Genomic DNA, 25,127 nt, shown 5'->3' on the forward strand with positions numbered 1-25,127 from the left:
GTTTTTCTTCATAGAACCCAGTTTCTCAGATGATTTGCTCAGCATACAGGTGGAATAAGTATGGTGAAAGAAGGCATATGTATATTACCCTATCACAGATAGTGTTGTACTTCATGACAGATCTTGATATATTATTTTTTATGATGAATGTGATGCTATTCCTCCTCAATTTGTCATTCTTGGCATAGGAATCTATGTGATTGTCAAATTCAAAATGTTTAATACCAGTCCATTTCAGGTCACTAATGCCTAGGATATCGATGGTTGTACATTCCAGTTCATTTAGACACCTGCCAATTTTCCTAGATTCATGCTGCATACATTCCATGTTCTGATTATTAATGGATGTGTACTGCTTTTCTCTTCATTTTGGAGAAATTTGGAAGAGAACTACCTGGCCAGCTGACTGGAAGAGATCCATGTTTGTGCCCATTGCACTTCAATATAAAGAAAACAAAAATCCTTACCACTGGAACAATAAATAACATCATGATAAATGGAGAAAAGATTGAAGTTGTCTAAAGACTTCATTTTGCTTGAATTTACATTCGACATTCCTGGCAGCGGCAGACAAGAAATCAGAAGATGTAGTGCATTAGGCAAATCTACTGCAAAAGACCTTTTAAAACTGTTTAAGAGAAAAGATATCAGTTTGAGGACTAAGGTGTACTTGACCCAAATCCTGGCATTTTCAATAGTCTCCCATGCATATGAAAGTTGGTAATGAATAAGGAAGACATAGAAGAATTGCTACATTTGAATTATGGTGTTGGTGAAGAATATTGAAATTACACTGACTGCCAGAAGAACAAACAAATCTGTCTTGGAAGAAGTACAGCAAGAATGTTCCTTAGAAGCCAGGATGGTGAGGCTTCACCTCTCATACTTTGGACATGTTTTCAGGAGGCCATCATGTTTGGTAACATGGAGGGTCAACAGCAAAGAGGGAAATCCCCAATGAGATGGACTGGTACAGTGTCAGCAACAATGGACTCAAACATAACAAAAGATGGTGCATGACCATGCCATGTTTCATTCTGTTGTGCATAAGGTCAATATGAGTTGGAACTGATTCGATGGCACTGAACAACAAAAACAGGCAGCTCTAGCAGTATCAAATGGTTATAGCAGATATAGTACAAATACCTCAGCTGTATTGTGATCAGCATGCAGGAAACTAGTCTAAAGCCACAACGAAAAAAGACAAACCAGTTACTTCAAAATTATGAGTTGCATCATTTATTCCTGTTCTTTGAAAAGACAAAAGCATTGAATCCAAAGGATTCAGAATTTTTACTTCATTTTTGTTTGATTTCTTAATGTGTCTGTATTTTACATTGCTAGATATACAAACTTTATATAGAAGCACAATCCTGTTTTAAAAATAAAAACAGGAAAATGATTTAACGAGCTAAGATTGGTTTGCCTAAGTCATTGCTTTTTTTTTTTAGGTTTTTATTGTGAATTGAGTGATGTAAACACATGGGAGAACATTGGTTTTACACTCATCCTATCATATTTCATTTCATTGCAATAAGTACAATCCCCTCCATGCATCATCATTTAACAGTATTTGCTTCTATTCCCTCTGTTGTTGTTGTTTTGAATGTACACAAAATAAATCATTGCTTTTTAAAAATAGTTTTACTGTACATAATATATACAGAAGTAATCTAAGAAATACTAGAAACATCTTTCAGAAGAATGGAGTTTGATATTTATTTACAATGAGAAGTTTGTGCACAGTGCTAACAAATTGTTTTTACAAATCTAAAAACAAACAAAAAAGAAAGTCTCTAACTCCATCCATCAGATTCACAGGTGCAGAAATGATAAAATGACAAAGGTCTGTGTTCTATTGGTATTCACAATTCCCAGTAAGAGCCTTACTTGGCATTAGAACTGCATTCTAATGTTGACATCTAATGAATAACTTTGTGCTGTCACCAAGTTCCCTGACTACTCAAGTTCCCTCTACTGCTATATCAGGGAGATTGGGAGAATAATCACATAATGTGTGGGTCTCAAACTTGTGCACCCATCTAACCACCCCAGTCACCTGCTTGCTGAGCCCTACCCCCAGTTTCTGATGCAGTAGGTGTGATGAAGTCCAATACTTTGCATTTCCAACAAGTTTCCAGGTGATGCTGCTGGCCCATGGATGGCATTTTGGGAACCATTGAAACAAAGCATACAGGAAATAATACAAATTCTGTAATTCTTTTTATTTCCTACTGCCTTCATTGACAGGACAAGGAAAGGGACAGCAATCATGTATCTATGATGGTGCAAGTTGACTCATTTTGATACAACACCTTCAAAGTAATTATGACGCCATCATCTTAGGAGGAAATTAAAGCTCAGAAATATGAAGTGAGTTGCCCTAAGTTTTACAGTGAGGAAAAGGTGAATCTGGAATCCAAAACAGATGAGTCAGTTCCAACTCATAGTGACCATGTATAGAGTATCCGAGGAGCAGCTGGTGGGTATGAACCACCAACCTTGTAGCCCAGTGCATAACCTATAGTGCCACATCAGGACTCCAGCAGATGAATATTGAGAGATTTGTCTTCAAGCTCACTAATTCAGCCTTCCATTGAATCAGTTCTACTCTTTCGCCCTTTTAATATATTTTCTATTTCTGAAGTCTTAGCATTAATATTCTGGTTTTCTAATTATTGTTTCTGCATAGTTTCCAATTTTTCCTTTATTTTGTCAATTTGTTCTTGTAGTGTTTTTCTGAATTCTTCTAAAGTTTTATCTGTGTTTTCCTTGATTTCATCTGCAGCTTTCTTGATCCTTCTCTCAATCCACTGAAGGTATCTAAATATTGTTCTTTTGAATTCCTTGTCAAGTAGTTCTGATACAATTTCTGGTATTATATTTTCTGACTTGGTACTTTGGTCATTTGTTTGAGGCACTGGATCTTGTTTCTTCTGTAAACTGAAATTGTCTGTTTCCTGTGAGATATTCTATTTAAATTTAATTGATGATGTATGCTGACATGGTCTCAGGTACTCATCTGTTGTTTCCTGGTGGATGTGATAGAGACTGGAAGTATGAGCACAATTCTCTGTTTGCTGTTTGTGTATCATAGTTTAGGGCAGATTCACATTCTTCCAGATATGGGCATGGTACATCCAGTGCCCAACCCCAGCAGAGCAGAAGGGGCTGCTACTGGATGCTGGACTGGTGAGGGAGGGGACTGTCCATGTCCTTGACTAACAAGAGGGCACAGAAAACAAGGAGGACCCATGCCTCCCTGGCTGCCAATCTCCAGCCATGTCCTGTGCCTGGTAAAAGCTCAAGATGGCCATCCCATGTGTTACAGAGTACAACTGCTCCATAGGGTTTTCTTGGCTGTAATCTTTAAGAAAGCAGGTTGACAGGCCTTTCTTCTGCAGCACCACTAGGTGGGTTAAAATCATCATCCACCTTTAGGTTAGTTGTCGAGTGCAAACCCAGGGACCTTTATATGAGATATTGCATGTAGGTATAGTAGGATAATCATTGGATGGCAAATCTCAAGTTTGCCAGTTCAAGCTTACCAGTTCTATGGGAGAAAGATGAGACTTTCTGCTCCCTCAAAGATTTACAGCCTTGAAAACCCTATACAGGGTCACTATGAGTCAGAACTGACTCATAGCACTTAACAACATACATAAGATGCATAGCAATTGATCCGTCAACAAGCAAATAGTTACTGCACATCTATGTTCCAGGCACGGAGGATAAATGTGAGGGAGAGAGAATCCCTGTTCCTTCTGTGCTTACATAATTATTCTCATCGCTGTCTTTTGATCTCTAACATCCGAGGCTTTCTTACAGCTACTGGTGCTGCCTTGCCAATATTGCTTGTTTCTCAACTATTTTGGTTTGTTGGTTGGTTTTCATTATGCAATCTGGGAGCCAGTCAATTGGCTGGGAGTTTGGAATCGTGTTTTTGAGCTCCCTGTCTGTTTTTCATACAAATGAATGTGCTTTTGTCACTAGTGAGGTTTTGCTGGTCTCAGCACCTAGAGTGATGTGCATCCGGTTGTGGCTTACTGCTATGACTCCCAAGACAGTAGCAGAAACTGGAGTGAAGAGTTCTTTTTCTTCTGGCTCATTCCAGAACCTGAATTTATGTGCTTGGGGTAGTGACTAAGAACTTCAGTGTTTGTAATACTGTTGTTATTGTTGTTGTTAAGTGTCAGTGAGTTGGTTCCAACTCATAATGACGCTGTATAGGGTTTCCAAGGAGCAGCTAGTGAGTTAGAACCACTGACCTTGTGATTCAAACAGATCTTGTGGTCTAGTGCTTTATATAATACTGAATGACTTAAAGTACCAATGGCCTTCATGTTGCCTCCCGAGTTCAGTGTTGAGTGTTGAGTCCTCATCTTAACTGACACATTGGCAGCATTTGACTTCTCCTTCAGGCACTTTCTTCATTTGACTTTTGAGCATACTATACCCTTCACAACCTCCCTAGATAGCTGCTTGATCTGGTCCCTTATCTCTCTGAATTTCTATTCAACTCCTACCTGCTCAGTGAAACCTTCTTTGACCACCCTATTTATAACCCTAGCCCTGAATGATCCGTTTCCCCTTCCCTGCTTTGTGCTTCTATTAAACTGTGTGACTCATTTATTTCATTTTTACCCGACTTCTCTATTTAAATGCAAGTTCTAGGACTGCAGGGATGTTTATCAGTTTCACCTACAGCTCTATGCCAAGCACCTAGGACAGTTCCTTGACACCCAGTGAACAATCAATAAATATTTGCCGAATGAATGAGTACATTCATTCAGCAAGTTCTTTCTCTGTGCCAGGTACTATGAAATGCCGTCGTGGATTCTATAAATCATTCTTTAACAACATCGTGTGGTATGATACACTATTATTATTTTATAAATCAGGAAATGGAAACTTAACGCTAAGTTGGCCAAGGTAACATAGCTGGGAAGTGATAGAAGTGGAGTTTGAACCTGCCCAGCCCATCTCCTGGGTGGTGCAAACAGCTAATATGTCAACCCAAAGGGTGGAGCATTGAGTCTATCCAGAAGCACCTTGGAAGAAAATCCTGGCAATTTCCCTCCAAAAAGTCAGCAAAAATCATATGGAACATGACTCTATTCTGACACACATGCAGTTGCCATGAATCAGATCCAGGGCAACTGGGGGATGGGGTGGGAGGGAAGAAGCCTATTTCCAAAACTGGAGTGCTTGACCACTTTGGTATAGTACATCTGAGCCTCATTTAGGTGCCTTTAAGACATCTGGTGGTACACTGGTTAAGCACTTGCTAACCTAAACGTTGAGGTTCAAACACACCAGCTGCCCTATGGGAGAAAGGTACGGCAGTCTGTGCCCATAAAGATTTGCAACTTTGCAAACCCTGTAGGACAGTTCTACACTATTGTACCATGTCGCTATGAGTTGGAATCAGCTTGAGGGCAGTAGGTTTGGTTTGGTTTTGTTTAGGTGTCTTTGCCTCCAGGAAGCTTTCCCGGACCTCCAGCACAGGCTGGGTCTATACCCACCATACGCAGCTCACACAGCACCAGGAATATTCTGGGTCATAGCACTTTCCTGCTAGTGTAAGAATCAGTTTGTAGATCCTTTAGATTGTAAGTTCTGTTAGGTCTGTGCTTTCTTCCCAGCCTGGCACAGAGTAGGTGCCCACCGGATATGGATGTTGCAGGTTGGAACTGCTTGTTTTCCAGGACTGGTGGACTAAGAATGGCTCCCGTGAACCACCACTGTCTTGCACAAGGGGAGAGAGTGGGAGCACCAGGCCTTTGTCCATCGCCAACCCAGCACAGAGAAGAAATGCAGTAACTTCTTGTTGACTTCAGGGACACAGTTACTCCAGTAAAGAACTGAACCCTTCAGGCACACAGAGAAGGCAATTTCTAATCTCCAGGTGACAGCCATTTGGAAGGAAAGCGTTTTGCCTGGCTGCTCATGGAAGAGCCACATAACAGATCTCAACCTTGTCAGTCCTGTGTCATCTCCCTGACCACTGGCATATACTATGTATAATGTCTTCCTTTTTCTGATTTGATGGGATATAATCCGTTATATCTTGGTGGATATACTTTTGAGCCCTTGTTAAACATTATAATGGAAGATGATGCATTTGCCAACACAGATTGAGGATGCTACTGCATCTTCAGGTTATGACTCACTACCAGAAACCAGTTGCCATCGAGTCAGCTGACTTGTGGTGACTTCATGTGTGTCAGAATGGAACTGTGCTCCATCAGGTTTGTTAAACCTGGTTTTTGGAAGTAGATCACCTGGGCTTTCTCCCAAGGCACCTCTGGGTGTACTTGAACCTCAAACCTTTCAGTTCCTAGCTGATCGAATGAACCGTTTGCACCACCCAGGGGCTCCTGGTGATTGCACTATGGGTACAGACAGCTACCAAGGAACTTGGGTTAAATCAAGGACATTTTCTGGATATTGGGCTTTTATTACTTCTGAGACATAAATGTAGCTTCTTGCAATTTGACTTTTTATGTTAAAGCAGAGAGCCTGTATTTGGGGATGAAATGAGTAGATAGGATTCCAGTACACTGAGGATTCAAGTTGAATGAATTACAGCTCGTTCATTTTGCAAATGATGGGGACTAAGACAACTTCCCATCACATGTCTGTCAGTTTGTCATGATGTGGTGGCTTGTGTGTTGTTATAATGACATCAGTATTTTGAATATCAGCAAGGTCACCCCTGGAGAACAGGTTTTTAGCAAAACTTGCAGTCTAAGATAGACTTGGAAGAATGGTCTGGCAATCTGCTTCTAAAAATTAGTCAATGGACCACAGCAGAATGTTGTCTGACATAGTGCTAGAAGAGTCCTCTAGGTTGGAAGGATTACCCAACAACTACAAAATTGGTCTCAGACATAGCAATGAACATGAAGATGGCACAAATCAGCAACGTTTGGATCTGTTTCGGATAAGATGACTGTGAGTTGACATCAACTCTAAGGCAACTAACAACCACAGATAACTTTGTAACTTAGTAAACCCAACCCGTGTTGCTCATTTCATAAACCAGAAACAGGCACCTCAGTGCATCAAACTCAGTCCAAATACTGTAATTGTTTTGCTACCTTGTTAATTGACAGCTGTTATAATTAGTGGCCCTCTCTTAATTCCCAGGGTTTGGGAATCTTTTGCTCTTTGGAATTTTCTGCTAAGTTGCTACTTGTAACAGTGACTGAAAGATAAAAAATGTAGATGCCTGTCTCAGTGTGAATACTTTGCCTACAGCAGAAAAAAATTGATTTGAGCCACTGCGCCTGTCTGTCTCACTAGGTTGTCATGCAAAACAAATGGAGCATAGGAAGTGAGTGTCCCTCAGCCTCACCAATCAGTTCAAATCAACTCCAAGAAAACAGATTCAAATTAGCTGCTCAGACCCTGCCCAGGGCCAATTCGTTCTGTGTAGGAGTTGTAACAAACACCTCACAAACATTAGGCTCTCAATTCTATTTTAGTGATTAACCCCGAAGTCTGATTTCATTCATTAGTTAGCTTTATTCTTTATATTAGATGTTTTACTACTTTAAGTTGTTGTTGGGTACCCTTGGGTCATTTCTGACTCATAGTGATCCCATCTAACAGAGCTGTTGTTGTTGTTGTTAAGTGCCATCGAGTCGGTTCTGACCCATAGTGACCCTGTATAAGGTTTCCAAAGAGTGGCTGGTGAGCTTGAACCGCCGACCTTGCCGTTCAAACCAACCTTGCAGTCCAGCACATTAACCCACAGTGCCACACCAGGGTACACACTAACAGAGTAGAGAATCCTGAGGAACAACTGTCTTACAGCCAAGAAAACCCTAGAGCTAACAGAGTAGAACTAGGGTTTTCTTGGCTGTAATACAACTGTTCTTCAAAATTCTTACACAGAGTTGCTATGAGCTGGAACGGACTCAATGGCACTTAATAACAACAAATCTTTAGAAAGAACCCTGGTGACACAATGATTAAGCACTTAGGAATTGTTTGCACCCAACAGCTGCTCCCTTGGGAGAAAAGATATGACAGTCTGCTCCCATAAGCCTAGGAAACATTAGTTTTAGAAAGCCTGATTCTAATCTGTCCCATAGAGAGAGTATCTATGAGTCAGAATCGATTCGACAGCACATTAACAATCTTTACAGAAGCAGATTGCCCAATCTTTCTCTCATGGAGACCCTGAGGGGGTTCAAACCACCAACCTCCAGTTTAGCACTGAATGCTTAACCTTTGCTCTACCAGGGCTCCTGTCAGTAAAAATTAAGAATCTAAAAAGAGAGACTGGAAGTTGATTATGACAACATATGAAATAATATATCAGGAATGCAGATGAAATTGCTTGAAAACTAAATTTGACTCTGAGCTTCCTAGCACCTAAGGCCAAATGTGACTTTCATCCAGGTTTTTGAAACAGTCCTTTCGACTTCAGTCATGGCCAATAAAGTGAGACTAAAGGGACCTGAATTTGAAACATGTGCGAGAACCGAAATAACAACTGGAATGGGAAAAGTTAGAGGTCAACCCTTTGTTCTTTCTTATTCTTTCTCTTAGAAAACAAGAGTAGAGTGCACATTGTACAACAATGAAATCTCTTGATTTCAGGGCCTTGCGCAAACATGGCAACTGACCGCACCACTGTGAGTGTGTGTGACTTACTCTCCATTGTTGTTGTTAGGTGCCATCGAGTTGGCACCGACTCCTAGCGACCTTATGTACAGTAGAAAGAAACAATGTCTGATCCTGGGCCAACCTCACTACTGTTGCCACACTTGAGTCCATCAATGCTGCCAGCTGGCCAATCCATCTCGTTGGAGGTCTTCCTCTTTTTCTTCAACCCTCCATCTTACCAAGCATGATATCCTCCTCTAGCAACTGTTCCCTCCTGACAATATGTCCAAAGTATAAGAGATGAAGTTTGGCCATCTTGGCCTCTAAGGAGCACTCTGGCTGCACTTCTTCCAAAACAGATCTATTGGTTCTTTTGGCAGCCCATGGCACTTTTAGTATTCTCCTCCAACACCATAATTCAAAGGCATCAATTCTTCTACAATCTTCCTTATTCACTGTCCAGCTTTCGCATGCATTTGAGGTTATTGAAAATACCATGGCTTGGGTCAGGTGCACCTTAGTCTTCAAGCTGACATCTTTGCTCTTCAACACTTTAAAAAGTTCCTGTGCAGCAGATTTGCCTAATGCAATACGTCGTCTGATCTCTTGACTGCTGCTTTCATGTGTGTTGATTGTTGATCCAAGAAGAATGAAGTCCTTAACAACTTCAATCTTTTCTCCGTTAATAAGAATGTTGTTTATTGGTCCAGTGGTGAGGATTTTTGTTTTCTTTACATTGAGATGTGATCTATACCAAAGGCTGTGCTCTTTGATCTTCATAAGTAAATGTTTCAAGTCCTCTTCACTTTCAGCGATCAAGGTTGTATCATCTGCATATCGCAGGTTGTTAATGAGTCTGCCTCCAATTCTGATGCCACGTTTTACTTCATAGAACCCAGCTTCTCATATTATTTGCTCAGCATACAGGTTGAATAAGTATGGTGAAAGAATACAACCTTGTCACACACCTTTCTTAATTTTAAAACATTCAGTGTTCCCATGCTCTGTTTGAACAACAGCTTCTTGGTCCAGATACAGATTCCTCATGAGCACAATTAAGTGTTCTGGAATACTCATACTTCGCAATGTTGTCCATAGCTTGTCATGATCCACACAATCATGATCCACCCAATACTCTCCATAGTCCTGCCAAAAATCTAATCCCCACACCACATCAGACTCCTGAAAAGGCTCTCACATCCCTGCTTCCAAGTCTCTCTAGTTCGGGGCTTCCAAACCTAATCATTTTTCCTATTCTGGTTGTTGGTCCACTATACTCAAACTTTAAAAATCCTTGTCTGTTTCAACTCTGCTTTGTTGGCCATGATCAAATGGACTTGAATGCTTGGTTTCAGTCTCTGATTTTAAAAAAGAAGAAACATTGGGTTTGGTTCAGGGTTTGGGGACTGGGAGTGGAGGCGACACAAACATTGGCCTGGCATTGGATTATTGGAAAATCAGAGCTTGTAAATGGTCATGTAAGGCAGTTTTGGGAAACTTGTTCAGAGATATCTTCAACTGTGGTTTTGTAGGAGCTGAAATGGTCTGTTTTATCATGAAATTATGAATCAGTGATGGTTTTTTCGAAAAGAGCAATCAAATCACAGTTCAGTTCCCCCATCAACGCCTGATCCTGTGTCATACATATTTTCAGCTCAGGTTCAGGGACAAGGGTAACTCATAATGACTTTGATAAAGATGGATTTTAGGCCTACAGTAGATTCAGGTAACATAAGCAAGCTAGCTTGAGCAAACCACCAGAAAACCCCATGCTTTCTTTTCCTACTGATTGCTCAATACTGTATTTACCCCTGAGTGAAACTGTCAAGAGAGAAACCCAAAGAACCAGGAGAGTCTTGGCACAAAGAATAGCAATGACTTTGGGGACTGAATAGGAGCTTCAGCTGCTGGAAATTCCCAGTGTGACCAGTTTGGTATTTCCACCTAGAGTGGGAACTTCCTGGGGTGGTAGGAGAAAGCCAGGTCTGGCATCTCCTGGGGTGGTAAGTGTGACCCTGGACTAAAGGCAGATACTTGTCTTTAAGTTTCGTCTCTTAAACACCAGACAAATGGGCCCCATTCCAATGTTTAACTTTGTGCAACTTTTCAGGTACAAATTTGCAGGAGAGACAACTGGCTTGTTTTCCTGCCTTCTCTCATCTAGTCCTTTTGTAACCAGTTGAAAATATTGCAAATGCCTGGGAGTATGGAAGATGTTTAGCACCACAGTGTGGGCCTCTCCTGGAGGAGCATCCAGTTTCTCTATGTTAATAATGAATGCATTCACAGGGAGCAGGCACAGAATTAATCTCAGACATTCTATCACCTGCCTCCAGCCCTCTGCATTAGAAGGTTCCCCGCTGGAGGACAGCTCAATGATGGATTCATAGCAGCTAAGCAGCCTTTGGAAGGCACAGGTTCCTTCCTAGGGCTCCAAATGAATGAGGGAGCAGCCATCTCTAGGACTGTGTGCCACTATGGGCAACAGAAGAGCATGAGTTGACATTGGGAAGTAGAGCGTTGGGGCTGTCCCTTTACTTGAGGGATGTTAAGCCAATGTCAAGTCAAAAGACAGGAATCAAGCTCCCCAATTTCCCCAGTTTATTAAAGGAGTGCATTCTGAGACACCCTATGCAGTTCTGAGCATAACAGCCGTGGGTTTTTCCTGTCTGGGTGAGGTGAATGATTCAGTTCTTTGGTTAATTGCTTTTCTTGGCTCTTAGCTCTTAAGTCTTAACTTTGCCTAGACAAAACACTTCTCAGAACTGGGTACCACTCAGCTAAGCCACTTACAAGAAAGTCAGATATCTATACAGAAATTCTCTAGGCTCTCCCACAGGTCCAGGGAGTAGCACTAGAATTCATATGAATAACATATGTGGTGCTTACTATGAGTCCTGGTGTGGTGCTGTAGGATAATCACTGGACTGCAAAGTCAGTTTGAACTGCAAGGTTGGCGGTTTAAACCCACCTGCTCCTTGGAAACCCTATAAAGGGTCACTGTGAGTCAGAACCGACTCTATGGCACTTAACAACAACAACTATGTACCAGCTGGAGTCCTTGGGTGATGCAAATGGTTTAAGTGATTGACTTTGATGTCAGCTGAAAGGTTAGAAGTTGGAGTCTACAAGAGGTGCCCTGGAACAAAGAAATGGCACTCTACTTGCCCAGAAGTCAGCTGTTGAAAACCCTCTGGAGCACAGTTCTACTCTGACACACATGGAGGTGCCATTGGTGTCTTCATGAGTCAGAATTGACTAGATAAGCCACCAGATTTTACTGGTTTTTATCTATCAGTCATTGTTCTAAGCACTTCACACATATTTACTGATTTAATGTGATTAAGAGCCTTGTGACATGGGTGGTGTTGTTATGCCCATTTACAGATAAGGAAATTTGGGAACAGACAGCTTCAGCAACTTTCCCAATGGCACACAGTAGTGGAGAGATGTCTGTTGAACACAGGAAGCTAAGAAAGCATCTTCCAAAAGCGTAGTTGGAGATAACACTTTGGGTGAATTCTAGCCAGCCTGGTGAGGCTCTGGACCCATACTCTTAAGGTTTCTTTGGAGTTTAAGGTTTAGGAGTCCTTGGAGAATATGCTAACGCATACATGATATTGTCCATTTAAAAATTTTAGTCTTGCATTCAATTCTAAGCTTCTCCTTCTTCCCTAGGGTTCCACCTGATGCCTTTAATTCTTCTTTTTGTTTTAAAAATATTTATTGTGTGTTAGGTAAAAGATTTTACATAGAAAATTAGGTTCCCATTTAAAACTTTTTATATAACTTGGTTATTTTCTTCACAGTGTGTCAACAGTTTCACTATTTCCACTCTTTGTGGAATCTAGCTTCCCTGCCTTTTCTTTGTTTCTCATCTTTGTTGTAGAATAAATGTTGACAATTTAATCTTATATAGTTGATTAATTTGAGGGAGAATGGTATTCATGGTTATATTGTTTATTTTATAAGCTAATCTTTTATTTGGATGAAAAGAGACCTCCAGGAGTAACTTCAGTTCCAAGTTCAAACAGTATTTTAGGATGATAGTCTCAGGTCCTTTTAGGAATGTGAATCCTTTTCTACATTTTTCTCCCATTCTATCTGGGACCTTTTATTGTGTACCAGTCAGAATGGTCAGTGGTGGTAGCTGAACACCATCTAGTTCTATTGGTCTCAGGCTAGAGGATACTGCAGTTTCCATGGGCTATTTAGTCTGTAGACTAATTTCTTCCTTGAGTCTTTGGTTTGCGCCACTTTCTTTTGCTCTAGATGAGAAGAGAGACCAACAGCTGTATCTTTGATGGCCAATCACAAGCTTTGAAGACTCAAAACACTATTGATCAAACTAGGATGTAGAACATTATCTTTATGAATGACGTTAGGCCAATTGATCTAGTTGTTTCACAAGATTATTGTCCCAAACCTTCTAACTCAGTACACTAATCCCACAAGGTGTTAGGTTAGGTTTTGTCTTGGTAGTATCTGTAACTGTGCTCCCTTGAGATTTGATATAAATAAATACATTTGCAGCACAGATAAGCATGTATACACATATGCCTGCAGATACACCTATACACGAATACTCATAATTCACATATGCCTTCTTATACATATGGTAGTGGTGGTGTGCCGTGGAGTCGGTTCTGGCTCACAGTGAACCTGACTAGGGTTTCCAAGGCTGTAAATCTTTACAGGAGCAGAAAGCCTCATCTTTCTTCTGCGGAATGGCTGGTAGTTTCGTGAGGCTAGCAGCCCAACTCGTAACCCCTACACTACCAGAGCTCCTTTCTTATACATACAATATGCATATATACTTACTTATGTAACCACACACATTTTTAATTGGTTATTACAAAATTGTATGCCATAGTACTTACCAAAACTATCCCTTATAGTATGTACTTCTTAGGGTCTTTATTTACCTTGGGCCAATTGTGCAGAATTGGCCCATATTGAGTATTGCCTTTTCCATCACCAAAATAACATGTATCTACTGGTAGCGTAGTGGTTACGAATCGGACTGCGAACCGCAAGGTCAGCAGTTCGAAACTACCAGCTGCTCTGTGGGAGAAAGATGAGGCTTTCTGCTCCCATAAAGATTTACAGCCTCAGAAACCCTGTTCAGGGTTGCTATGGGTTGGAACCGACTCGATGGCACTTAACAACAACAACTATGTACAAAAGAGTCCTGCTAGCCACAAGATCAGCCATTTAAACTCACCCGTCATTATAAGTTGGAAGTGACTCGACGACACTTAACAACAGCAAAAACTATGTAGAAAGTGGTTCCCCCTTTCCTACTATTCCTGGGCAGCCATCAAAACTCAATGATTTCTTTGTGTATATACACTCTGACTTTTTATAAAAGTGTTGGTGTTAGGTGCCATTGAGTCTGTTCTGAAACACACCTGGTCCTATGCCATCCTCACAATTGTTGCTATGTTTGATCACATTGTTACTGCCAATGTGTCAACCCATCTCACTGAGGGTCTACTTCTTTTTTGCTGACCCTCCACTTTACCAAGCATGATGCCCTTCTCAGGGACTGGTCCCTCCTGACAACATGTCCAAAGCATGTACATGTAAAATGAAGTCTCTGCATCCTCACTTCTAAGGAGCTTTTTAGCTGTACTTAATCCAAGACAGATTTGTTTGTTCTTCTGGCAGTTCATAGTACTTTCAATATTCTTCATCAACACCATAATTCAAATGCATTCTTTTATGATCTCGTTCAACTTTCACATATATGAGGCAATTGAAAATATCATGGCTTGGGTCTGGTACACCTTAGTCCTCAAAGTGATATCTTTGCTTTTGAACACTTTAAAGATGTATCTTGTAGCAGATTTGCCTACTGCAATATGTTGCTTGATTTCTTGACTGCTGCTTCCATGAGCATTGATTTTGGATCAAAGCAAAATGAAGAGTCCTGGTGTGGCACTGTGGGCTAATGCATCAGACTGCAAAGTTGTTTGAGCTGCAAGGTCGGTGGTTCAGGCTCACCAGCTGCTCCTTGGAAACCCTATACAGGGTTGCTATGGGTCGGAATTGACTCAACAGCACTTAACAACAACAACAAAGCAAAATGAAGTCTTTGACAACTTCAATCTTCTCTTTGTTTAGCATGCTGTTACTTTTTAGTCCAGTTGAGAGGACTTTTGTTTTCTTACATTGAAGAATAAAGTTCCCTTACAATCCATACTGAAGGTTGTAGTCTTTGAGCTGCATCAGTTACATATTTTCAAGCTTTCTTTTCTTCTAATGAACAAGGATGTATCAGCTGCATATTGCAGGTTATTGATGAACCTTCCTACAATTCTGATGCCATGTTCTTTTTTATATAATCAGGATTCTTGGATTATTTGCCCAGCACACAGACTGAATAAGTATGTTGAAAGGCTCCTACCCTGATGCACATCTTTTCTTGATTTTAAACCAGTCAGTATCTCCTTGCTCTGTTCAAAGAACTGCTTCTAGGTTTATGTACAGGTTCCTTATGAGCACAATTAAGTGTTCTGGAATTCTTCACAATGTTGTCCATAGTTCGTTATGATACACATAGTCAATAAAACACAAGTAAACGTTTTTCTGATATCCATTGCTTTCAGCCAAGATCCATCTGATATCAACAATAATATCTCTCATTCCATGTCCTCTTCTGAATTCAGCTTTGATTTCTGGTAGCTCCCTGTTGATGTACTGTTGCAAGCATTTTTGAGTTATCTTCAGCAAAATTTTACTTGCATGTGATATTAATGATATTGTTCGATGGTTTCACATTTGTTTGGATGATCTTTCTTTGGAATGAACACAAATATGGGTCTCTTCCATTCAGTTGGCCACGGAGCTGTCTTCCACTTTCTTGGCATAGACAAATGAGCACCTCCAGCGCTGCATTAGTTTGTTGAAACATTTCAATTTGTATTTCATCAATTCCTGGAGCCCTATTTTTCACTAATGCCTTTAGGGAAGCTTGGTCTTCTTCTTTCAACAGCATCAGTTCTTGATCCTATGCTGCTTCTTGAAATGATTGAACATTGACCAATTTTTTTGATACAATGACTCTGTGTATTCTTTCCATCTTTTTTTTTTTTTTAACAATTTTATTGTGAATTGAGTGAAAGTTTACAGGGCAGATCATCAGTTTTACATTCAACATCTCATACACCTTGTTTCATTACAATGATTATAATCCCCTCCATGTACCATCAGATAACAGTATTTCTCTCTATTCACTTTAGCTCTCTCTTTTTTTTTTAAACACTCTAGCATATATAATAATTTACACCTCCAAAGGGCACATACTGCAAGTCTGCTTCCTGGCCGCCAGCTCTCAGTCCCTCTCTTCCCATGAATCTAGAGTCCTCAGCTGCTCCCTTTCTCCATCTCCCCATCTCTGCCTCCACCTCTAGTGTTGCTGCTTCTCTGGATAAGGTCTCACATTCTGCTTGTGCTCTTCTCCCTTGATGGTCCTAAGGTCCTTTGTTTCTGGACTGTAAGACTAACTCCTCCCCCATTTTTTATACAAAAATTCTACCTTTATAATTGTGACAGTCGCAATTAGTCATGATAACAATTACTCACTATTAAATCATAAGAATTGTATCCCCATCTCTTTTAACCAGACCCATCTAGATAAGATGAAAACTATTCAGTGTGGACTCTTTCTTCCCCACACACTCTTAATCTAAACTCCCTCTTGAAACCTTGTAAGCCAGTCACTTCATGCCTTTATCGCCCCCTCATTTCAGTAACCAATGTATAAATTGCCTGTCCTATCTACCCTGTGTACAGAGGGCATAGCATTGATATTTGATGTGAAGTCTTCTTCCCTCTCTGTTGGTAGAGTTACTACCTCCATGAGTATAGGTCAAGTTCATCAAATTGTAGCAATTTACCCTCATTTCCTTTATCAAAAATTGTTTTTATGTTTTTTATCTTCCTCTATTCAAGTGCTGCTTATCAAACCATCAAGGCTAGGTCAAATGGGTACTGTATGCAAGTTTGGGTGTTCTTGTGCATCTCCACTCACTTCATATCAGCTGGATGCTTCTCTCTCAGCTCTAGCCCTCTGTGGCCTTCCATCTTCTTCTTCTTCTTCTTTTTTTTGTTCTCATTTTATTTTCCTGAAAATCTGATTAAAAAGTTTATTTCACCAAGGATTAATCCTTTCCTAATGTTCAAATTTAAAATATGCTTTTGTGTCTGTCACCTAGGAGAAAACATTCAAAATTGCTACTGTAGGAGTTTCTTCTAGTTTTTCAAACACTCTTGTAGGAACTGGTTCAAAATGCTGCTTTGTTTTTTTTTTTTAAAGCACACAGTTTAGAAGCATCTTCACTGATGACAGGAATATTTTCAGTTTGTTCCTGAGCTGTCAGGTCACTTTCGCCGTCAGACAGTGTACACAGGACAGTGTCATTTTCATAGGTTAGAAAATAATACTGCAGTTGATCCCATGTCTGTCTTTTGGGAAGCAGTGTCTTGTGTTTCGTTTCCTCCTTGTGAATCCTTAAATCTGCTTTGGACTTAAATTTCACATGGCAGCCATAACACCTACACTGGTGAACTTCCCTCCAGATGAAGTTGAGCCGTTTCACTTGCTGATAGAAACTTAACCCCAGCTCTCACTTAATTTTGAGGAGATCAAATTCATGTACGTCCTCCATATGGGTATAGAGAGAGTCTATGGTTTCTGTTTGCATTTCACAAAAGAGGCAGACTGCAGAGACAGGGTGCTCCTCCCAAGCAGACCAGTCATCTTGTTGATGGTTTAGCAACTCCCGATCTTCTTCCAATTGAACTTCTTCCCACGACTTTCCAAGTTCCAAGTAACTGATGACATAAAATCGATCATATTCCTTGTTCTTAGGATTGATTCTATGATGCTGACTTTTTGTCATGGGATCTTTAAGTGTATTTCTGTCCCTTAAGGTCTTTTCATAGCACAAGCACTACAAGTTGTCAAGCTTTTTCTGTAATGTATGCAGAAATTCACTGCAGTTTACAACGTTGTCTGGCAATCCAATGTTGAAAGCATGTTCTAGGGCCATGTGGTTCAAAAGAACAGATCTGTTCCCGAAGCATTCCACATTGCAAAACATACAAATATCATAGAAACTGATATAATTTCTTTCTTGCTGTTGCTGTTCCAGAATTTCTTTCAGTCTCTGTTTCTGAAGTTCTTCTTTCAAGTCTATCTTCTGGTAAAACATCACATAGCAAAAAGTAATTGTCCTGTTCTTCAAGCAGAGCTGTGGAGTTGATTCTTATCACACTACAAAAATCTGTGATGGGCTGCTCAGTGAACCTGTGCCTCCAATATAAAATATACCTTTGGAAATCAGCAACCAACTTGATATCAGCTATGACCATCTTATGCTCAATAATCATGTGCTTCAGAAGTGTGCCTTGTTCAGCCACAGGAAAAAGTTCTTCACAGAAAATACAAGGCACAGATGGAGAACCTTCTAAAGTGGTGGTATCGCCTGGACTTGCTGGCAGGGAGAGAGGCTCCAGGATACAACCTTTACTGTCCTCAAAACCAATACCCCCAACTCTGTGGTGGCTGCCATCACGGTTCTTCTCCCGTCCAGCAGCCCTTCCATCTTATTTTGATGTTACCTTTGTCATTCAACATTTTACCCATAGTATATTTCAGTAGTACAATCTGTGGCATGAATTTTTTCTTCATTTCTTTCAACTTGAGAAATGCTGAGCATGCTTTTCCTGTTTGGTTTTCTTACTCCAGTTCTATGCACATTTCATTACAAAACTTTACTTTGTCTTCTTGAGATCCTCTTTGAAATTTTCTGTTCAGCTCTTTTGCTTCATCATTTATTCCAGTTCAACTCTTTTGCTTCACCATTTTTCCCAGTCACTTTATGATCTCTCCATTCAAGAGCAAGTTTCATATTCTTTTCTGACATCCATTTTGGTTTTTCCTTTCTTCCTGTCTTTTAAATGACCTTTTGCTTTATTCATATATGGTGTTCTTGATGTCATCCCATGATTCTTCTGATGTTCAGTTATTTGAGTCTAATGCATCAAATCTGTTCTTGAGACGATTTCTAAATTCAGGTGTGATACACTCAAGGTTGTATTTTGTCTCTTGCTGTTGTTGTTAGGTGCCATCGAGTCAATACCAACTCATAGCAACCTTATGCACAGCAGAACAAAACACTGTCTGATCCTGGGCCAACCTTACTATTATTGCCACACTTGAGCCACTTTGCCAGTCCATCTTGCTGGGGGGGGGGGTCTTCCTCTTTTTCTCTGACCCTCCACCCAACAAACATGATATCCTTCTCCAGTGACTGGTCCCTCCTGACAATATGTCTGAAGTATGAGAGATGAAGTTTGGCCATCCTTGCCTCTAAGGAGCACTCTGGCTGCACTTCTTCCAACACAGATCTGTTGATTCTTTTGGCAGCCCATGGCACTTTCAATAGTTTTCTTCAGCTTCAACCAGAACTTCCATTTGAGCAACTGATGATCTGTTTCACAGTCATTTCCTGGCCCTATGCTTGTTGATAATATTGAGCTTTTCTATTGTCTCTTTTCACAGATGGAGTCAATTTGATTCCTGTGTGTTCTATCTTCAATGTGTATTGTGACCACCATTTATGTTCTTGAAAAATGGTATTTGCAAAGTCATTGGTCTTGAAAAACTCTATCATCATATGATCTCCAGCATTGTTTCTATCAACAAGTCCATATTTTCCAACTACTGATCCTTCCTCTTTGTTTCCAACATTTGCATTCTAATCATCAGTGATTATCAATGCATCTTGATATGGATCCTTGTGCATTCCATTTCATTTGAATACTTCCAATTTTCTTAAGTTCATGCTTTGTACATTCGATGTTCTGATTATAATGGATGTTTGCAGTTGTTTCTTCTCAGTTTGAGACATGCCCCATCAGCAAGTGAAGGTCCTGAAAGCTCTGCTCCATCCACAATGTTAAGATCAACTGTACCTTGAAGAAGCAGCTCTTATCCATTCATATTTTGAATTCCTTCCAACCTGAGGGGCTCATCTTTTGGCACTTTATCAGACAATGTTCTGTTGCTATTCAAAGGTTTTCAGTGACTAAATTTTCAGAAGTTATCTGCCTCTCCTTTTTATTCTGTCTTAATCAGGAAGCTCTACTGAAACCTGTCCACCATGGTTACCCTGCTGTTATTTATTTATTAACCATTGTTATTATATTGTGAATTGAGTGAAGGTTTACAGAGCAGACCACCAGTTTTACACTCAACAAATAATATGCTTTGTTTCATTTCAGTGATTGAAATCCCTTCAATTTAATCATTTATTCCACTTCCTGTGATTCTTGTTTCCATTCCACCTTCTTTCCCAAACCATTCTGAATTTTGTTCTTAGGTAAACGCTGCTCTTCTGATCTTGACTGATTGACCATTCCATGGTGTGCATACCTCACCAGTGTTGTTGTCCCATTATATATCTCTCTACTGTTGGGCTGAAAATTGAGTTACAAGAGTGAATTCAGTTCCAGATTTGAAGGGTGACCAAGGGCCGTAGTTTTGGGTTCCTTCAGTTTCTTTCTAACCAGTAAGTCTGGTCTTTTTTTTTTTTTGAGTTTTGTTCCACATTTTCTCTCACTTTATCCAGGACTTTCTAATGTGATTCATTTCAGAACAGTTGGGTGTGGTAGCTGGGCACGATATAATTCTTTTGGTCTCAGATGTTCACATGTTCCACTGGTCCACTGGTCCACTAGACTAATTGATTCCAGATGTCTTCAATTTTCATCACTCTCTCTCCTCCACACAGGGAGAGACCTTAGATGGGCTCTCATGAGCTTTATTTTCAGTCATCATTATGTACAATCTTTAAGGAGGTCTGGTGGTGTGTTGGGCTATTTCCAATAGTTCTGTGTTGTTCTGCTTTTCTTTTCAAATGCAAATGTTCCAAGTCTGAAGGTTCTGGGTGGGACTCAGGATTCCACCGAAGGCCCCATACTCTACAAAGGCTTAAAACATCATTTTTCTTCAGTGTTGCATAGCATCCCATTGTGTGTATGTACCAACATTTGTTTAATCATTATTCTGTTGATGGGAATTTAGGCTGTCTTCATAGTCTTCTTGTGTCTCTTGTAGTCAGCATATTAAGGCATTCTGTTTTCTTACCCATTCTGCTCTCTCTGGAGAGATCACTTTTTACTGCAAGGCACAATTTGCTGGAGAGATGTACTGTTCATGTGGATGATTAGCATCACACGACATTAAACAACAACACAAGACCCTACATATAAATGAACCTACACAGTTCAAATCAGTACTGCTTAAGGGCCAACTGTTTACTGCTTCCAACCAGGAGTGAGAACCACACAGTAATTTGAACAGGGAAAGTTTAATATAAATAACGATTAACCATCACAATGAATTGGAGTAACAAAAGCTTGACTAATAAAAAATATGCAACTATGATAGGAATCTGGTAGCGTAGTGGTAGGTTACAAATTGGGCTGCGAACCGCAAGGTCAGCAGTTCAAAGCTACCAGCAACTCTGCAGGGGGAAAGATGAGGCTTTCTGCTCCCGTGAAGATTTACAGCCTCGGAAACCCTGTACCGGGTCGCCATGAGTCGGAACCCACTCCACGGCAGTTAACAACAACAACAATAGGAATAGTAGACACAAGCAGATAACTACTCCCTTTATGGTTCAGATAGTGGTCTACCCTCCAGGGGTGGGTGATACCTACCAATATCAGTAACGCTGCTTTGTCAGCTGTCAAGTTAATGATATTTAGAGGTCCCAATATTTTCCCATAAGGAGCTCTGGTAGCGTAGTGGTTACGAATCGGGCTGCAAACCTCAAGATCGGTGGTTCGAAACTACCAGCTGTTCTGCGGGAGAAAGATGAGGCTTTCTGCTTCCATAAAGATTTACAGCCTTGGAAACCCTGTGTAGGGTCGCTTTGAGTTGGAACCGACTCCTCGGCACATAACCACCACCACTAATATTTCCCTATAGCTTTAAAGAGATGGCAAAAGTAATGAATTTGAAGTTGACAGGTTAATAAAATTGTTAATAGGGTTATTGATTGTTATATCTAGGATCATAAAAGGAAAGGGGCTGGAGTTACCAGGACCTAGAATTTTGGTGAAGAACCTTGTGGAGCTGGAATTCAGAAATCTGAGCACAGGGAACCATTGATTTGGAGCAGGAAAAGAATCTGGAGATGGGAGTCAACTAACTTAATGGAGAGCCACTGCCAGGCTCATGCTGCAGGAATAGGAAGCAGATGGGAAGAAGGAAACCTCCTCTACCTTCTCTGGCCTTCAATTCTTATTCCATCACCCCTGTGGCAGAGTCTACATGGAGCCAACTGGCAAAAAAGTATGGTAGTTTGTTGTGTCCCAGACTAAGTAAGTGAGACCATCTACAGAGAGATGAGTTTGAAGCGGAGAGACAACAGCTTATTAACTGGCATAATGCTGCACCATATATTTTTTTAAACAACTGCCATTCTTGGACATTTTGCTTGTTAAACCTTTCCCTCACTATTTGAAAACAAATCCAGTGAACATCCGCGCATACGTTTTAAACACATTTCTGATTGCTTCCTTAGGATGCTTTAGAAGTGGAATTATGGGACCAAAGAATATGGAATTTTAGAAAACTTGCTATTTTTATTGCAAAAGTCATACAGTATCCATTTAAAAAATAAAATATTATATCATTTCAATGGTAAATATTTCAGTTTATCTCTAACAGAAGGGACTTTTGAAAGAACAACCACAATATAATTATCACATAACAAAACTAACAATTTCTTCATATTATTAAATACTCTTCTATTTTTCCTGGTTGGCTCAAAAACGTCTTTAAAAAAAGTAACAACAACAGATTTTTTGAATCAACATTCAAACAAATACACAGATTGTATTTGGTTTTTATATTTCTTGTCTCTTTTAAATCTTGGAAATTTCTCCTTCTTGTAAAAGAAGTGCCTTTTTTAAAAAAAAATTGAGAATGACAGCAGTGTAAAGAAGTACATTAGTCTTAAATGCTTTTGTTTTGTTTTTTTCATGTCTGGGTACAGCTGTATAAGCACCATCCAGGTCCATGTATACATTTCCAGGAGGAAAGATAGAACACACCCACAAGATTGTTTTGTGTCCTTTCCTGTCTATTTCTCCTCCCCTCACCCCCGCCCCACACTATTCTGACTTCTATTCTAAACAGTTTTACCTGTTTTAAACTTCCTTTATTTGGAATCTCATAATGTGGACTCTTTATGTCTAACTTCTTTTACTCGATATAGTATCTATGAAATTAACGTATTTTGCATGCCTGCAATTTGTTCTTTTTATTGTCTATGGTAGTCACTGGACTGCAAACCACAAGGTTGGCAATTCAAAGCTGCTCCTAGGGAGAAGGGTGAGACTTTCTGCTACTGTAAAGATTGACAGCCTCGCAAACCCTATACATAGTCACTTCTAGTCGGAACCGACTTCACAACAAACAACAGTATCCTATTACATAAATAGACCATAATTTATTTATGCATCTTTTGATTGTCATTTGTTTCTCTCCCTGCCCCCAGTTTTTTTGTCTCTTCCCTCCCCCTTCCAGTTTTTGGCAACTATTAATAAAGCTCCCAAAAGATTCTTTCTTTTTTTAAGTAGAAAACGTTTTCTTGAGTTTTTAAAATAGTGGTCTCATACAATGTTTGTCCTTTTGTGACTGACCAATTTCAATCAGCATAATGTGTCCTCCAGGTCCACCCATGTTATGAAGTGTTTCCCACTGTTAGCCTTCAATGTTGCTAACATTCCATTGTGCGTATGTGTCAAAATTCATGTATTCATTCTTCCATTGATGGACATTTAAGCTGTCTCCATCTTTCTACTATTGTGAATAGTGTTGTGATAAACATCAATGTAAATATACCTGCTTGTGTCCTGGCTCTTATTACTTGTGGTTATATACCAAGGGCTGCTGGGTCATACAGTATTTCTGTTTCCAATTTTCTGAGGAAGCGCCATACTGTTTTGCACAGTGGTTGAACCATTTTACCATGCCACCAGCAATGAAGAGAGGGTCCCAGTCTTCAACACCCTTGCCAATATTTGTTGTTTTCTGTTTCATTGGCTTTGCTATTAATGTTGGGGTGAGATGATATTTAATTGTTTTGATTTGCATCTCTCTAATGGAAAATGATCATGAACGTTCTTTGTTTGTTTGTTGGCTGCCTGAATATCTTCCTTGATGAAATGTCTTTTCATGTCTTGTGCCAATTTTCCAATTGGATTGTTTGTCTTTTGCTTGTAGAGGTGGTGTAGCTTTCTACAAATTGTAGATATTAGTCCCTTGTCTGATATGTCATTGCAAAAAAAGTTCTTCCCAGGCTGTGGGCTTCCTGTTTACCTTTTTGGAGAAATGTTTTGATGCATGTAAGTGTCTGATTTTTAGGAAGTCCCAGTCATCTATTTTATCTTCTACTGTTTGTGTGGTTTTAGTAATGTTTGATAGTATATTTGTGCCATGTGTTAAAGCACCTAAATTTGTCCCATTTTTTCATTGATGATCTTTATAGTTCTAGGTTTTACACTGAAAACCTTATTAATAGCAGTGGAACACTGATTGGCTAGCACAAGATTATTGAATATTTAACATGATGACTAGCACCAGAATATTGTCAGATTTAGTGCTGGAGTTGACCCCCTCAGGTTGGAAGGCACTCAAAATATGACTGGGGAAGAAATGCCTCCTCAAAGTAGAGAATTATGACCATGATGTCATAAATGGAGTAAAGCTTTCAGGACCTTCATTTGCTGATAGGCACAGCTAAAAATGAGAAGAAACAGCTGCAAACATTAATTAATAATCAGAACACAGAATGTATGAAGTATGACTCTAGGAAAATTGGAAGTTGTCAAAAATGAAATGGAATGCATAAAGATCGATATCCTAGGCATTAATGAGCTGAAATCGACTGGTATTAGCCATTTTGAATTTGGCAATCTTATGGTTGACTATGTCAGGAATGACAAATTTAAGAGGAATGGTGTCACATTCATCATAAAAAAAACCCCCAACATTTCAAGATCTATCTTGAAGCATAATGCTGCTTGTGATAGGATAATATCCATATGCCCACATGGAGGACTAACTAATACCACTATTATTCAAATTTACGTATCAACCACTAAAACCAGTGATGGTGAAATTGAAGAATTCTACCAATTTCTTCAGGCTGAAAGTGATCAAACATGCAATCAAGATGTATTGATAATTACTGGTGATTAGAATACAAATGGGAGCAAAGAGGAAGGATCAATAATCGGAAAAATATGGCCTTGGTGATAGAAACAAAGCTAGAAATTACATGATAGAAATTTGCAAGACCAATGACTTATTAATTGAAAATACTGTTTTTAAACAACATAAAAGATGAGTTTACACATGGATTTCACCAAATGGAATACACAGAAATCAAATTGACTACATGTGTGGGAAGAAATGTGAAAAA

General features: G+C 39.8%; 1 pseudogene; it reads right to left on the reverse strand.

The window, feature by feature from the left end:
• Nucleotides 1–16,875: 16,875 nt before the first annotated feature.
• The window catches only part of LOC102824935, a 57,854-nt pseudogene continuing 49,602 nt past the window's right edge, over nt 16,876–25,127 (reverse strand).

Source organism: Chrysochloris asiatica, unplaced genomic scaffold, assembly GCF_000296735.1.
Source record: "Chrysochloris asiatica unplaced genomic scaffold, ChrAsi1.0 scaffold00266, whole genome shotgun sequence".
NCBI classification, from domain to species: Eukaryota; Metazoa; Chordata; class Mammalia; order Afrosoricida; family Chrysochloridae; genus Chrysochloris; species Chrysochloris asiatica.